Source organism: Nicotiana tabacum, chromosome 16 (genome assembly GCF_000715075.1).
Source record: "Nicotiana tabacum cultivar K326 chromosome 16, ASM71507v2, whole genome shotgun sequence".
In the NCBI taxonomy this organism is placed as follows: domain Eukaryota; kingdom Viridiplantae; phylum Streptophyta; class Magnoliopsida; order Solanales; family Solanaceae; genus Nicotiana; species Nicotiana tabacum.
The window spans coordinates 61,160,563-61,166,562 of record NC_134095.1 but is presented as its reverse complement, the minus strand read 5'-3'; positions in this window follow the sequence as shown (position 1 = coordinate 61,166,562).

The window sequence follows — 6,000 nt, the reverse complement described above, 5'->3', positions numbered from 1 at the left end:
TATTTTACACCACAAAAATGCAATAATTATTCCCAAAATTATCATTTTAGTGAATAACTCATTTCGTTCTCACGTTTACGCCAAAATATAATTAAGGTAATTTTTGCATATTTTACAAATTTATTTGGCATTTTTAAAGCTAAATTGTATGTAATTACAATTATAGCCTATTTTATGATTTACAACATTTTATAATTATAAAATTACTTCCTGCATTTTTAACTTAATATTTGTATATTATTTATTAATTTAGTACATTCAATTGGTTTCAGAAAAAAAAACCTTTTACTATTTTTTATAAAATAAAATGGGAAAATGGCTATTTAAAATTTAGCCCCAATTATATTTCAATTACAGCCCAATTTGCATCCCAATTCAACCCAATCCCAACCCCCAAATCAATTTCAACCCAATTACCTGATTCAATTGCCCAAACCCGCCCATTTCCTTTTTTAAAAATCTGAGTCGTTGATCATTTTTTATCAACGGCCCAGATCTCTTCTTTCCTTTTTAATTCCAAATGACCCCTAAACCCTACCCCATTCTTTCAGAAGCGCCGCCTCTAACTCCTCTCTTCTCTCAAATGCTATCGAGCTCTCTCGAAACCCTAATCGCTCTCTGCCACCTCCAACCCTAAATCCACCGGAATCCATAGTTGTTCTGACCATGGACGACCTATACTCACCCCCTACTACTCTCACGTGCTTGATACCTAAAGTTTCAAGGCCATACTTCAAGGGTATTTGCCCAGACCTTCGTCGATTCGAGGTTTTCAGCCATCTTCGGCCTTGCTCCGGCGTGTCTTAGCCTCCTGAGCCTGATTCTGACCTTATCGACTCCAGATCTGATCTTGTTTCTTCCAAGCCTTTCTCATTTCTAGGGTTCTCAGAAACCCTAGCCTATTCGAGGTTCTTTTTCATTTATTTGTTTAGATCTGTGCTTGATTTGTGCCATATTTGATGTTTTATGCATTTTTCCCAAATTTCCTTTTCCAAATCTTTTGATTTCAAACTAGGGTTTCTGAGTCTGTTTGTAATGTTTTGTTCGATTTATCTGCTTATCATATTTAAGTTCGACTGGTGTTGAAAACCTAATTTTTGGAGATTTGTTTGAGTTTCTGAGTCTATCTGTTTGGTTTACTTTGTTTACACCAGATTAGTATTGAAAACCCTAATTTTTGGGGTTTTATTTGAGATTGTGAGACTGTTTATTTGTTTCACTTGCTTATCGCCTCTAAACTCTACTGATTTCGAAAATCCTATTTCTTTGGGGTCTGTTCGAGTTCTTGAGTTTGTTTGTTGATCGCGGCGAACTCAACCTTACACAACGGTAGGAGGAGCAGGTGCTAATACTTTTACCCGAATAGTGGTATCGGGGTCAATTTCCACAGGAAGCTTGGAATGGAGTTGCGTATTTGTTTAGACTAGGAATGCGTGTTTGCTCCTAATTGTGCTTCTACCATTTTTTGGGTTTTTGTTTAATCACTACTATTATCAACTACAAGTTTAAGCTAATTTATGCTAAAAGGGTATGTTCTAAGTTGTGATTAATATAGATAAAAGCACTAGGGTCGTGGCATCACTTAGGTGGTTAACTAATAGGTAGAGGTTACCAATAATAGATTGACATATTTGGGATCAATGTTATAACCGTGCACATTTGTACTCACTCTCACACCTCTCGGTAGAGAGAGCAATTTTGCCCGATTGACTCTCTCGAGATCAATTGGGTAGGCCAATTAGACCAAGCAACTAGGGTTCAAGTAGGGTGATTACTCTCTCGAGGTTTAACCCGTTAATTGGGACTACCATTTCTCATGGATCCACCCCAATCCCTTGTTGGGTCAATTCTGGGGTCATAGACTCTCTTTCTCAAGAAAGGTCAAGACCCACTAAGCTAGAATCAATGTTTGCAACCATCAATCCTTAATTAAACCATAAAATTAACCCAAATAACAAACACCCAATATCAATCTATCAATAAGAAGCAACACCCATTAATTACCCATACTAGGGTTAAGATACAACCCTAGCTAATGGGTTTAGCTAGACATAATTAAAGCAGAAAATGAAGAAATAGAAGATGAAACAACCATATTAATTAATTGCTAATGTTAAACTACAATAATCTATGATGATTAATGGGTGCACTTCATTTATATACTGAGTCCCTTCTGTAATTGATTTTCAATACTTTTGCCTTATGAAATTCTGATTTTTTTACTCGCACGTTAAGGGTTAATTGATTCTCTCTCTTTGTTTGGCCTTACCAGACCCTTTCCAAAAATAAGTACACTCCTGTATTTAGACTTAATCCCTTACTATATGGTTTTACTGCTCCTTTTATGGCAACAATCATTCTACTTACAAATTGATCTTCTTTCCTTATGTTAATCCTGTTAGTGTCCGTTGAGCAGTAATCCCTTGATTAAAGGGAAAAACCTGTGTTAATTGATTTTGGTTGTGATTATTTCCATGTTTGTGTTGAAACCTTATTTGTTACTTGTTTTCTACTCGTTTTCAAAGCTATAAATACATTTACCTTTTTCTCTTTCAAGAACAAGTTCTAACAGAACAAGTCACTACTTCTCTCAAATACACTTAGAATTTCTTAAACATTCGAGTTCTCTGAACTCACAAGCTTAAAGCTTTCTTCTCTGATTGTGGTTTGGCTGAAAGAAATCCTGCTTTTCCCTTTGCTTACTTTTTCTGCAACGGGTATGTCTCTCTTTGTTTAAATTCTGCCTCTCCACTACATGTTTATTCTTCAGCCTTTCCTCTGTTTGTCTTACTGTTTCGATGCTGTAATTTCTGCAAGTTTACTTACTTTGTTTCTCTGTGCTTACATGAACTCCCACCCCCAATTCCCTTTGTATGTTGAGTTATGGTCTAGAAAGCATGACAACACTTGACATTGTTGTTCATGTGTATGGGCTAGACTCCCTTTGTCCTAAACTCTTTCCACTTCCCATTCCCCTTCCCCTTTACATGTATTCTGAGTTTAAGACTATGGTCTAACAATGTCCTAATCATTGTCTGGACCATAGCCTGACCTTCAACAGGTCTGTGCTCATATTTGTTGGTTGAACAGTCTTGGTCAGGGGTGTGCCAGTCTACCTTATGACTAGGTACGACCACCAGCCTGCCTTGGCACCCCTACCCCTCTATTGCACTTGCACTCATTCTTAGAGCATTAAGTTCTGCCCCCCTCTTGTGAGCCTTGCTTTGGGATCCATGAGCTCCCTCTGAACTTGGACACCTGAGGGTTGGCTCTTCCACACTGCACTGTAATTCTTTCTAATTAACATCTTGGGTGTAAGCACTGCCTGGAGTTCCTAAAACTCCTTGGATCTCTGAAACACCCTAGATAAGAGAAGGCTTTGGAAATCTTGATCTCGAAAGTGGTTCAATCTCATATTGTTAGACACTAAGTCTGAATTATGCTGCTCGGATGTAGCTGTGATTTCTGATGTACTTTTAATTTCTGTCTTATTTTTATTGGCCTGTAATAATTTAAACAAACTCATGGGGATTTAGTGAAAAAGGGAGGGGGGTTACTTTGATGCACAAAGGGTAGAAACCATGCCTATAGGATTTAATTTCTGGTCTGTGCAACTCTACACGTAGAAAACATGTCTATAGGGATTAACTTCTAAACTTTCTGCAACTATGCATATAGATACCATGCTCATAGGGGTTTATATTTTCTGCACATAATGATACCATTAGGCAAACTGTAGGCTTAACAACAAAGTTACATATAGATACCATGTTTGTAAGACTCCTGTTAAAAAGTGTTAAAATCATTTAACGTATATAAAGTATGTCTATAGGAACTTCGAGTCGGAACTGTCTCATTTGTTCAAAACAGCACCAACCGTTTAAATTAATATATATTGGCAGTCTTCTGCGATTTTCTGAACCTCCTAAGTTAACAAACATTTTCTAAACAAACTGGCATTTTCTGAAACTCACTTTTTTCTGATAAGGTTCGTGAAACTCTTTTTTTTTCAACTAGTCTGCATGTCTTCTGAAGCTCCTTTCTTTTCTTTTAAATATTTTTCAAAATGGTACACTCTTTTCTGAAACTCGTTTCACTTTGAAAAAAAACTGGTAACTCTTTATAATCAGTCTGCTTTTCGAAATCGTTAGTTCTATCCAACACATAGCTAAAAGTGGACTAGTCTTTAACAACTGCATTCGAGCGAGCCTAATGTGGCTTCCTGTCTAAAAGTATGAGTTGAACCAGTCCGCTTATCGCTTTAAATTTAAAGACCAAACTAGTACATGCAAGACATGCTAAACTCCATGGCTTATCTGATTTAAGGAGGTTCACCTGAGCCTTACCTGCTTATTTGCTTTCCCCTCTACTTGTATTATGTGTTTTTGATTGATGCCTTAGTATTTTTGTCCTTTGAAAACTCTCAAAAGGCCCCAAATATCTTTTCCTTTAGGATTAGTAGTCCTAAATACCCCCGGGACTGATAGGATTGGGATGGGTACTAGCATGCAATAAGTAACGAAACTTTCTGCGCTTTAATACCTTAACGGGGTGGGAAGGGTAGAATATGGATATGATGACCGGTGCGCTAATATCATGTGTGACCCCTCTTCTGAGGATTGATTGTTGGATATTGCATTGATGTGATCCATATTTTTTGTAAACCGACCCCTCTCCCCTTTACTTGTTAATTTTTAAGTTTTCTTTTAAATTAATTTTCCAAACTCTCTACTCCTTCAATTCTTAAACTTGTTTGCAAAACTATGTGAAAAATCCTTTTCTTTTCTACTTGTCTACTTAAAGTCACAATTGTAGCATGGCCGGGAACCACACCAGTGAATCTTGAGGGGTGCCTAACACCTTCCCCTCGAGATAATTTCTAGCCCTTACCCAACCTCTGGTTTTCCAACTCAAACCTTTCTTAAAAGTGTCCTAAAGCACTATAATCATTAGGTGGTGACTCTTCAACTTCTAAGACCCAATTCTCGAAAGGGAATAGAGTTGTCTTCCCAATGTCGTATACCCGATTTCGACCCACGTATAGAAAAAGGGGGTGTCGACAGCATGGCGACTCTGCTGGGGATTCTTTAGGCTTTTACCACTCCATGCTGCTTGTGACTCTATTATCTCATTAATTGCTTTATTTACTGTCTTTTATTCTATCACTACGAAACTGGCTTGGCTCTTCATGTCTTTTCTTTCCTTTAACTGCTTTCCTTTACTGCTTTATTTCAATACTATTGTAATTACTGCAATTATTGTAATCATTTATCTTATGAACGTGGAAATACATGTCAATTTGTTTCATTCTTGTAAACTGCATCTTTAACGTCATATTCCACTTGTGCCAAACAAATACCATAGCAACGCTTATAATGAGTGGTTGCGCTCTTCCAATATTATCACCCTTTAAATTTGGCAAAGGCGTATTTGCGATAAACCCAGTCGATCAGCGGTGCAGTCGACAGTTCCGTGCCTTTCCCTCTTGAGTTGTCCGCTCAAGGGTACCTGTCTAATACCCCAATAGAAACCTTACTCTGTTTAACTGTGCATGCATCATGGTCAAACCTAGCCGAGTCAGTTATGTTGTCCACATAATGACTCATTAAGATAGCCTTGTCCGAAGTCCACTAGGTTTCCTTGAAACCCAAACGGACACCTACATGTTCTGTGCATTTATTTGGAGAACTAAATGCTTGTTATGCTGATTATTGGTATTAAATAGTCGAGTCCGGTGGGGGTGAGGTCTTAACCCTTTTGTTTTGCAGAAAATGAATGACAAAGTTCCTGACTTCGGTATGGTAAACATACCTTCACTCTTGCAGACTTGGTGGAGAAACCTCCCATCGAGCAACCAAATCAACGAATGGAAAGAGAGAGTCACCAAGGCTAGTGAGAAGCTAGAATACCTGGAGTACAACTTGCTGGAATTGGAAGGGAAAGTGAGGAAAAGAGTCATCGACTGTCAAAATGCTGAGGAAGGCAAAGGAGAACGTCTGG